This window comes from Geotrypetes seraphini, chromosome 6 (genome assembly GCF_902459505.1).
Source record: "Geotrypetes seraphini chromosome 6, aGeoSer1.1, whole genome shotgun sequence".
Classification (NCBI taxonomy): Eukaryota; Metazoa; Chordata; class Amphibia; order Gymnophiona; family Dermophiidae; genus Geotrypetes; species Geotrypetes seraphini.
The window spans coordinates 62511065-62523276 of NC_047089.1; the positions used below are offsets into that span (position 1 = coordinate 62511065).

The 12212-nt window shown below is 39.5% G+C and overlaps 1 protein-coding gene across 8 annotated transcripts in view; it reads right to left on the reverse strand.

Moving 5' to 3' along the window:
• The window catches only part of FNDC3A (fibronectin type III domain containing 3A), a 240211-nt gene that overhangs the window by 59916 nt on the left and 168083 nt on the right, over positions 1-12212 (reverse strand). The gene's annotated exons all lie outside the window — the stretch shown is intronic.

The following is a 12212-nucleotide window of genomic DNA, read 5'->3' on the forward strand; positions in this document are numbered from 1 at the left end:
GGTAAATTTGTACTGCTAGATGACTTAAATAACCTGTCACACAGTGCTAACATTTTGTTTTGATGAATTTACTGTAGATTTCAATAGCATATTTGGAATATGCAAATACACATAAAACGAAGTTACTTACCTGTAGCATGTGTTCTTCAAGAACAGCAAGCCAAATATTCTCACACATTATCTGACAGAATCCAGCACACACTTGCTTGCCAATTTTATACATAGGTTTCTAGCAGCGCTGCACCACAAAAGCGTAGGTACCCTCCTACCCGATGTGTGAGCACTAGTTCCACTCAGCCCTATAATATAACTTAAAAAGTACAACTTTAAAGGGAAGTGGGAGAGTATGTGAGAATATATGGCTTGCTGTCCTCAGAGACTACAGGTAAGTAAGTTTGCTTTCCCCAAGGACAAGCAGGCCTTCAGTTCTCATAGCTAGGAATCCCTAGCTACCAGGCTCACTGAAAACAAGGCTAGGACAATAGGGACTTGAAATGTCAAGGCCTGTAAGGCAATCAACCAAAGAAATAAAACATGCTAATGGCTGAACAGCTATATTGAAGGCACAACTAATATATACTATGAAAGTAGGACAAACCTATATTATTAATTTGATATTTCCAACAAAACAGTTTATATTTCTTCACTTACATTTAGCCTTTTATGCTGTCAGGTTTTGATGTTCGGCCATTTTTGAACCAAGAATCTGGTTTTAACAATGGAGAAGTGCTCTATAGATGCTTAGATTTACCATTGATTATTTATAAGAGTCACTCTACTCTGGGTGTACTGGTGGACACAATTGTTCATGCATTTTAAGTGAGCCATTGGTTACACTACTCATTACTAGCATTCCTTCAATTTCACATGCTTGTATTTTTAAGTATTTTAGTGTTATCATTGCAGCATTTTGGAAACCTGTGTTGAATGGATCTAGAGTTACATTATTAAACTGACTGATGGTCCTATAATTTTGCAACATTTTTTTTTAACCTCCTTATACATTTTTATGGGTTATTTGCATTCTACACGCAGGGCACTCCGGATTTATGCATTCACTGGCTGGTGTTATGTTACTTGATCCTATCCAAGGGAAAGGCTAAGGATCTCAAGTGCCCGCGGTCAATTACCGTTAGAACAAGTCTTAGTTATTGACCTACTTACGGGCTATCATTGATCCGGATGTTTCCCTTTTTTTTTTTTTTTTAATGATAGCCCGCAAGTAGGTCAATAACTAAGACTTGTTCTAACGGTAATTGACCGCGGGCACTTGAGATCCTTAGCCTTTCCCTTGGATAGGATCAAAGATCTCATTAGCCTAGAATTAGTCTTTTTTAGGAAAATACAGTGGGTACACTAGTAAAACGGTAGGATTAATAGTTATGTTACTTGAGCCATTTTTCTACTGGCTTTCTCAAACTAGTTCATAAAACTTAATATTAATGTTTTTATGAATTGACATGCATGGCTAATATGCTGCTATTAACAGAGATGTTGTTGTGATTGTTGGAAATTCATCTTGAAACACCAGTTATAGTATGTTTTGATGGGATACATTATGAGTCATGTCAAAACTTATGGAAATTGATTAGTTTTCATATTTATTATAATGAATGTGTTCCTAATCCAGAGTATTTAATATGTGAAATTATTTTTGTGATATGCATTGATTTTATTCATGTATACTGTGTTTTTATTTATTTATTTGATTTTAACTATTTGATTAAGATGCTTGGGGTAGTTTATAACACACAAGATATAAAAATTATTTGAAAAGAAGATAAACAATAACATGAAAAACAAAATTTAACTATTATGATTTATACAATTCTTGATATATTTTATAATTAGGTACTTTTTTATGTATGTGTTTAATTTGATATGTGTTAATTATTTACAAACTCCTGAGACAGGCTTAGTTGGCCGAAACACATGTGTGTCTTTGAGTTAATAAAGAGCATTATTTGTTGGACATCCCAGTTTCTTTGTGTACTACTTACCTGTGGGGGATGATTCTCCTGTTTTTGTGGCTAAGATAGGACTCTTAAGTATCTTACATCCCAAGTAACAGATATCAATTTTAATATATAATTCAAATTTCTATCAATGATCTTCCTAGTTTTTTGGACCTCAGAAACAACACTCAAATATTTATCACAGTGATAAGCTTGGCGTGTTGCCTCCTCCACTGGGCTTCTCTCAAATGAAGATGTGTCATGGGTGTGGCCTGTAGTGTGGAGCCCATGTGGCCCATCAATCTCAACCTGTGCCGAACTGTCACAAGCTTGCTGATACAGATTTGCAAAGTTACAGTGACCAAGGTTCTGCTCTCACTGATAAGCCTGTCTACAGTATATCTAGCAGGGCTCCTATGTACTCCAGTCATTGAACAGAAAGCAGGTGGGACTTGGGGTACTTTATCATGAACCCTAATAGCTCCAGCACCTGAACAGTTCTGCACATGGCCTATGAAGCTCCTTCTTGAGTTGCACTGTTAACCACCCAAGGGAAACAAATACACTCACCTGTGTAGAAATGCTATTACTACCATTAGACATTTGGTAAATACCCTGAGAGCTGATGCAAGGCCAAAAGATAGGATGTGGTACTAGTGTTTTCCTATTCATGATCTGAGATACTTTCTGTGATTGTGAAGTCTGAAAAGGTGGGTGTAGGCATCCAGGAAACATAGCCAATCTATTTCTTGAATCATGGGAATGAAGATGTCCAGGGAAATCATTCTGAACTTTTCTTTGCCCAGGAATCTGTTTAGGATCCTTAGGTCTAGGAAGGGACAAAATCCCCCTGTCTTCTTGGGTACAAGAAAGTATCCGCTATAATAAAACCCTTAGCACGCGTGCACACTTCAATCTCTGTGATCCGTGGTGCCGTGCCATGCACGCGCAGTGCCTGCCTCAGATGATTTCCTGCTTTCTGCCCCGATCTCTGACGCCAGCTGACTTCCTGCCTTCTGACTATGCTACTGCTGCTGGGACACCTCTACTTCTAACCCCCGGACCAGCAGCAGTAGCAGCCGCAGTTTCATCAAACAGCTGTGGTGTATTTACTAGGCCGGCCCACTTCGATAATGCGAGGCGGGCCGGCCTAGCAAAAGGCCCGAGGCTGCCCGGGCTAGCGGATGCTGGACAGGGGGAGCAGGGAAATTGTTACTGTACAAGATTTATTATCATTGGCTAAGGAGGGCTGTGGTTCTGTCTTTTTTTTTTTTTTTATACAATGTTTATGTTTAATCAATCTGAATTTAAAGTTTCTAGAGGTCTGCTCCACGTATATTAGAAGAGCAATTGAAAAACAATAAATTGAAATTCACAATCTGGTAACACTGTCCCATTGATTGTCCTCCTTCCACAAGGTCTCTTAGATACCTATTATATCTACCTCTTCATTTAGTGCTATATACAGTATTCAAACTCACCCATCTATTTTTTTAGGTTTCTAGCATTTGTAAGGGGACGTAAGAAAGGCAGGTGATCTATGATAAAAGCACAGCAAGGCAGGGAGCAAATCAAACAAACGTAAAAGGTAAAGAACTTTTAATCAAATCAAACCATATGCCTAACGTGGCCATGTTTTGCTCAAAGGCTGCATCAGAAGAAAAAAACTTTAAGGCACGATGAAATCCAAATCAAAATACATACATACTCGTACATAAAATCCACATTGATAATCTTTAAATAATTTTTAAAAAAAAATCATGTAGGTAAATTGAATGTCATGTCCAAAACATGTATATAAATAAATCTGTATAAAGACCATGCATATAAAAAATTAAGAAACAACAGAAACACCTTTCAAAGATGATAGCTGAAAAATAAGATGATCCATACTTCTTCAATTAAGAGAATACTTGACAAAGAAAATAATACAAGAAAATCATCTGGAACATTGTCATATCCCGACTGCTTCCTGATACAAGAGGTAGGATCCTGTACTCACTTGATCTCTGAAAGCCTTTAGTGTTCCATACTGCCCACAGCTCCAGGAGATTGATGTGAAGTTGAATCTCCTGAATGGACAATATATGAAGCCCATCTACATGAACACCCTATCTGTGGTCAGAATTTTTGCGGGAGGAAGAATTTGTAATTTAAGTCCCTTAGTCAAATTGGTACAAATTATCTACCAGAAAAAAAGATTGCCACAACTCTGGTGTGATCAAGATGGCATCCCTCAGATTTCTTGTGGCCTGACATCATTGGGAAGCCACTGGGCTTTTTAAAGGGAAGAGTTCCTTTGAAAGAATTTCCTGATGCTGCAAGCTAAGTTTGATACTCTTGGTGGGCAATTTGGAGGGAGCTGACACTATAATTGAGACTACTGAGACTCATTCAGACTATTTGAAACACCCGCCGATCTGAGGTTACAAGAGGCTACCTTTCTTAGAAAAAATTCAGCCTCTCTCCAACTAGTAGTTCGTCCAGGATGAGTACTTTTACATTGGTTATGCTCTGCTGGAGCCAGTAAAATTCTTGTCCCATGCTTAGAATGAAGAGCTGGTTGGGGATCTTGGGGTCACTGTTTGAGGGTGGGAACATTGAGCTTGGGTCTGCTAGGGAGGGCGGAATCAGGGAGTGAACTTTACACCTTCGAGAGTAGTAGGCATTCTATTGATTTCCCATCAAGTCCCTGACTTGGATCATTCCTATGTACTCCACTTCTTGGGAGGTTTTTAGGTAGATCAGTTCTCTTCTTTATGAAGTCTGCCACCTCTTTCACCTTATCCCCAAAAGGTTTGTCACCCTGGCAAGGTTTGTCCACCAACTTTTCCTGAACTGCTGGTTTAAGGTCCAAGACATGCAGCCATGAGAGTCTATACATGCCAATACTTAGGACAGAAAGTCGGGACACCAGGTTGAAAGTATCATATGTTGCTCAAGCTATGTGCTTCTTCTGTTTATTTGCAAGGTGGTAAGTTCAGACCTGCTCCGGAGGTGCACAAAGTTCAAGAAACTTGTGTAGAGACTGGATATGGGACACAGCAGAGCACTGGAACACTTGCCCTTCCAAAAGACTCCAGAGTGAGAGCATTAATACAGGGGGTGCCGAGACATGGGTCCTCAAACGTTTTGCTCTTTTAAGAGGAGATTCAACCACCATGGAATGGTGCGGAAACCGTGGCTTTTCAAATCCAGGAGTCCTTCTTAGGAACACACTGCACAGTAAGAAGGGTCTCCCAATTCTTCATATGCACATTCTTAATGATATTGTGAACAAGCTCTATCACAGCTTCCTTAGGAGGAAAGTAATAACCAAGGATGTCCAACATTTCAGTCCTAGGAATGTCCTCTATCTCTAACAAATGGAATGGTTTCTGCCATTTTCCTAAAATCTAGACAAAGGAGATTTCCTCTGGAGGAAATTTCCTCCTTTAAGGGTCTGAAGGTAGACCAAGATCCCCTGGTTCTACATCAGACTCCCAAGAGAGGTCCATATTAGACTCAGCAAAGTATTCCTCATGGGGCATTTGAGTTTATGCATGACCAGACTCTGGGCAAAAGCACAGAAGTATGGATCTCTTTTTGGTCTCTGGTGTTGCTTCATCACCAACGAGCTAGAAATGAGCTTCATATTGATTGGTTCTGGCTCCAAAGAGCTGTCCACTCACACTGAGTGAAAGTGCTGAAAAGGACAGTTCCCAAGCTGAGAGCTAAGAAGAACAAGAAGCTCCTTCGGGAGCCAGGCAACCCTTGAGAGGAGAAATGATGACTTCGGCCTAACCCTCGGAAAGCCTGACAGACCGGCCTGACAATGTGTGAGTGTCTGGGGTGTGAGAGACTGGGAAAGTCATCATGATGAGAGCGGCTGAGGGACAATAGTGTCAATTATTGCAGGATGAGAGAAAGACTGGCTAAGAAGGGCCTGGAAGGATTAGCTGGAGGGGCTGGTAGAGCCTAGAGTCTAGGGAGGGGCTCAGGCTTGATGACTGGTAGAACTGGTGAAGTATCTTAGATCCTGTGGGGATCTAAGAGACCGGGGAGTAGGGGACAAGATACAGCTAGAAGAGCTGGAGGAGTCCAAGGTCTATGGCTGAGGGAGTCTGGCGAGACTGGTGGTGACCGGCAGAGACCAGTAAATGGCACCAGGAAGCCACCAGAAGACTCCCTAGAAAGCAGCCTGATAGACCTGGGAGAACGTTGGCCAAACGTCTGTTGAGCAACTGTAATTGTGACCGGCGAGGCCAGTGGAAACCGGTAAATGGCACTAGAAGCTACTGGAAGACTAGGAGGGCCAATGAAGGGTTGGGAGAGGACCTGGAAGCAGCTGGAAGAACTGTGGAGTCTAGGGAGGTCCCAGTGATGACTGGGGAGGGGGGCCTGGTCATGGGTTTTAATTGAGTGTGAATGATGTATGTTCTGTTGTGTTGTTTTAACAGAGCCCAGTGGGAGACTAGAAACACCAAGGGAGCAGAGAGGTGACGGGTGTTGACTGCTTGGCCAGATCACATGATCATATCAATACAACCAGTTTCTGAAATCAATCTTGATGTAGCATTTTGGGCAATCTGAAGAGCCTTAATCAAATACTTAGAGAGTCCTAAAAACAAAATTTTATAATAATCAAATATAGGATTAATAAAAGCTTGTACTACAGTGCGAAAGTAGTCATAACTTAAAAAATATCACGCAAATTCCTTACAAATTTTATAGAAATACACATTGAACTTTGTAAACCTGAGTTTTCATAGACAGAGAGGAATCTAACATTAAACTAAGATATTTTACTTCAACAACAGAGATCTTCACATCATCATAAATGAGAAATTCTGGAAAATGAGAAACATGAGAGCATGACAGAAACAAGATTTGTGTCTTAACTATATTTAATTGCAATCTATTAGTCGTGAGCCATGAATTGTTCGTAAGATTATTTTTAGAATAATATGAACTGGAGTCGCTCTTCGAGGGCAGACAGCGGTAAAGGCAGGGCTGGTGCCAGTGTGGAGACAGTCTATGAAGATGTACGAGTCAAATTGGAGGCAGGATCCCTGCTTTGGAGAGACTGGCACATTAGCACTGCTTCCATGGAGTGGGAGCGCTCCTGATAACACCGTTGCTTCTCAGTTACCAGCAACATTGGTGCCCTAGAGTTCCTGGCACTCTGCTTCAAAGAGGAACAATGATGACACTTCACCTTTACTCAATGCCCAGAACTGAGATGCCTCTTGCTGATGAAAGCAATGCCCAGTTACAAGAGAACTTTATACAGTACTATACAGACATTTCACAACCCCTGTGAAGACCCAGAAATGGGAGGCTAGGGCAGATGGGAAGTGCTCAAGAGGGTATGGACAGAGTGAGAGTTTTCTAAATATGTGGTGTTCTTGGCTGAGGATACAGCAAAATGGAGTATTTGAAACAGTAGAAGAGATAAATGGGGTTAGGCCTGATAAATAAAGATGTATTTGTTAATGTTAACACTGTTAGAACACTTAGACATGGCCTTGGGCAAATTCTTGGCTTACTGTGTAGAGGCTCCAAGGAACTCAACAGTGCACTACAGGAAACAATATTTAATCCCATTGAAAGTAAAGTTAGTTGACAGTTTATGAGAGAGAAGTGTGAATGCAACTCCAAAGACACTGTCCAGAGAATATCAAATAGCATTGACAAAATACACACAGCAAACTCAAACTTAACACAACAAAACCAAAGTCCTATGGTTTCATAACAGCTCACATACTATCCCTTCAATTGTCACATTACCCTCAGGTACCACATTATATATCGTCAATAAAGTACTTGGTATAATTCTCAATTCCACTTTCTCCTATGAGTCAAATCTCACACCTATGGTAAAAAAAAACTTCCACAGTATGAGACAATTAAGACTAATTAGACCCTATTTTCATAACTGTCACTTTGAAATTTTGACACAAATGCTGGTACTGTCCCAATTAGACTACAGTCATACTTTGGTACTCAACTGCTTTGAAACTTAGCATATTTGGTACTAGACGCATTTTGACGTGAAAATTTTGTCCCACTGCTGTTTGTTTGGTACTTGACGTGCAAGCTAGAACTTTTCGGTGTTGGCTGCCTCGTGTCTCGCTACCCTTTCCAGCTGAAACAAAGAGCATATTGTAGCTCTTGCCCTGTGCACATCCCCTTGTGGTCTTATCTTAGCTTCTGTGGTCATTTTGTGTATTTTTGCACATTTTTTCTCATCATGGATCCTAAGAAAATGAGCAGTGATAGCGCAGAGCAGAAAAGAAAATTACTTCACACCACCAATGAGCAAAAAAAAGAAATAAGCAAATATGAGAACAGTATTTGCATTACTGATCTTTCTAGGGAATACGGCATGCCTAGAACAATGGTCTCCACTATCATTACGATGATATAACAATACTCATTCCTTTAACTGCTTTTACAACAGAAGTGTTGAAACAAATTGCTTTCATTCATACACAAGTGGAAAATTGAACTTCCACATTTAAAATGAAATGCAACCCGGGCAAAATGAAGTTTTTCCTTGCTAGCCCAAATGACTAACTTAGTGAAACAATGCTCTTCTTAAATGGTAAAATTATCCCATAATTTCTACCTTAAAAGTATTAGGTGTTACATTACACCACTCTATCTTTTAAAGCTCACACAGATTTACTGGTCAAAAGATGCTTTACTACCCTTTGGAAGTTGCGTACCATTAGGAAATATTTTGATTTTATATCCTTTAAAATTTTGTTTCCATCGTCAATTCTTTCCATTTTAGATTACTGTTTGATTTTTAATTTAAAAACATGATCATATCAGTTTATATTATCAAAAGCTTCACTGGTTGCCAATTGAAGCCAGAGTATTATTTAAATTTGGTTGTATCTCTTTTAAAAAAATTTTATTTGGTTTAGCATCAACTTACCTCTCTTCCCATTTTTTATTTTATTCTATTAAGAAAAATACCTGAGGCTCAAGTTGGTTCTCTTTCCCCTCAGTCAAAGCATGCCGTTATAAAAAAATTCTTGGCTAGGATCTTGGCATTCCAGGCAGGAGTAATGAATTCATGTTTGAACACCCTTATCTCTCCATCCCTCACCTATTATCAATTCCAGAAACATCTTAAAACCTAGCTATTCAAAAAATATGAAATACAAAATTGGTTTTATTTTTTAAATTTATTAAGGTATTAAGCTTCAAATCAATTTATGATTATTCATACCATCAACTCTATTGTGTAATTTTTATTTACTATAGCTGATGGCCCGGCGTTGCACGGGTATTTAATTATAGCAATAACACTATAAATGGATTCAAATAAAGATACTTTAAAGTGGTGAATGAAATTATTGTTTTACAGCTTAATAAAAAGTACAATATTCAAATTATAATGTGAAATATTTGATAAAATGAATACAATACAACTAACGCAAAACGTGATTAAAAACAACATTTTTAGTTTCACCTCCAGGAGCAAGAACATATAAATTGTTGGGTGAACCCACCCTTGAGCAAGCAACATAGAGTTGTGGGCCGAGAGACCCCCAGAACATATCACCCCAGGTAGTGAGGGATCTGCATACCAAGTTTTGTTCAAATCGGTCAAGCCGTTTTTGAATTACTGTGAGAATGGCAGCTTTTTACATTTTTTCCATTGACATGAATGGGTGATATCTGATTTTCTGTTTGTAGCTCCGCCCATGTGTGCAGGTGGGCCGCGAGACCCCCAGAACATATCAGCCCAGGTAGTGAGGGACCTGCATACAAAGTTTCGTTCAAATCGGTCAAGCCGTTTTTGAATTACAGTGAGAATGGCAGCTTTTTACATTTTTTCCATTGACATGAATGGGTGAAATATGATTTTGTTTGTAGCTCCGCCCACGTGTGCAGGTGGGCCGCGAGACCCCCAGAACATATCACCCCAGGTAGTAAGGGATCTGCATACCAAGTTTCGTTCAAATCGGTCAAGCCGTTTTTGCGTGATTGCGGCACATACACACACACATACATACACACATACATACCTCCGATTTTATATATATAGATATTGTAATTAATTGTACTGTGTAATCACAATCTTCTATAAGTTTTACAAGGTTGTATCTTTTCCCTAATGCTTTTATTCTGAATTGTGTTTCTTCTATTTTAAAAATTGTTTTTTGACTTTGTATTTCTATTCGCTAGTGTAATACCATTGTGTAAATCGCCAATAACTGATGGTTTGGCGGTATATAAAAATAAATTATTATTATTATAATAAAAAAGGCTGATGTTGCAAAAGGAGTTAAAGCAGTAACAAAGCAGTATTTTGGGTAAATGAGAAGTAGCAAAAAGGCAACAGTGTATCAGAAGCCAGTGTTTTTTTTGCATGCTGATCTTTTGAAAAAGAAATCAGGAAACCGGGTGATGAGACTGTTGAAGTTTTTAAGGCCAGCCACGGCTGGTTTGATCATTTTAAAAAGAAGAATGGCATCCATAGTGTCATGAAGCATGGCAAGGCAGCGAATGCTAATAAAAAGACTGCTGATGAATTGATTAGTGAATTTCAAGACTACTTAGAGGCTGAGGGTTTTATTCCCCACCAAGTTTTTAACTGTGACGAGATCAAACTTTTGGGGGAAAAAAATGCCGAGTAGAGCTCACATCACTAAAGGGAAGATATTACCAGGCCACAAACCAATGAAGGATAGGCTCACTCTATTGTTATATAGGAATGCTAGTGGAGACTTAAAATTCAAGCCTCTACTACTCTATCATAGTGAAAACCCGTGAGTTCTCAAGAAGCATCATGTCATAAAAAGCAAACTCCATGTGATGTGGAGGGCAAACAGCAAAGCCTGAGTCATGAAGCAATTTTTCACTGAGTGAATAAATGAAGTGTATGGTCCCTCAGTGAAAAAATATTTGCTGGAGAAAGATTTGCCTCTGAAAGCTCCATTACCTTTTGGACAATGCACCTGTCCACCCTCCAGGTTTGGAGAATGACTTACTGGAGGAGTTCAGCTTCATCACTGTAAGGTTCCTGCCCCCAACACTTTCCTCTCATCCAGCCCATGGACCAGCAGGTCATTTCAAACTTCAAAACGCTGTACGGCAAGGCACTTTTCCAGAGGTGCTTTGAGATCACCTCTGACACCCAGTTGACCCTCACAGATTCTAGAAAAAGCATTTCAATATCCTGCACTGCTTTAACCTTACTGATAAGGCCTGGAACAAAGTCTCTTATAGGACAATTAATTCGGCAAGGAAATACTTGTGGCCAGAAGCTGCAACTCAGAGACTTCAAAGGGTTTGAGGCTGACTTAGCCTGCTGGTACAGAAGGTAAAATTGTGTAAGATAATGTATCTTTGGGCCAATCCATGGGTCTGGAGGTCAATGCTGCTAATGTTGAGGAGTTAGTGGCGAAACATCATGAAGAGCTCAGCACTGAGGAGCTCCAGGAACTAAAGAAGATCCCAATGTCAAATTGAAAATCTTAAGCCATTCAAAAAATATTTTAATCAAAGAAACTTAAAGAGTAAACTTGTATAAGAAGCACTTAACTTTGGCCCGAAGGTTACTCAACCATTTCACTCCTTGATTTCGTCAGGAGCTGTGTGCTTCCTCTGTGTATGTGCTTCACATCACACCACTGTAGCCAAAATTTCATGCTATTTATTTCATGCTATTTGTTTCAACCCACACGCACTCATTATGTTTTTTTTCCTTAGCGTTCAGTGTGAAGCAGTACAGCCCCTGACAAAATCAAGGAGTGAAATGGAGGCTGTTATAGGGGAAAGCACCCTTCAGGGATTCAAGACAAGGTTGGATAAGTTCCTACTGGAACAGAACATACGCAAGTAAGGCTAGACTCAAATAGGGCACTGGTCTTTAACCTAAGGGCCGCTACGTGAGCGGACTGCTGAGCACGATGGATCACTGGTCTGAGCCAGCAGCAGCAAATCTTATGTTCTTATGTTCTTAGTGAAGGTGACAGTGTGTGTCAGATTATTTCTCATGTAACGTAATGATATACAACCCTTTTTATATATTGCTTTAAAAATATGCCTTGTCTTTGGGAATGTATTAAATGTATTTACATTATTCCTTATGGGAAAAATTTGTTTGTTATTCGTTGCGCCTCCCAGAACCAATTAATGACGAGTACCGAGGTACCACTGTACTGCAATTCTCTTTATGCAGGTATAAACTCAACCCTCATGCACAAACTACAATTAATACAAAACACGTCAATAAGATTAATATTCAGACTGAAA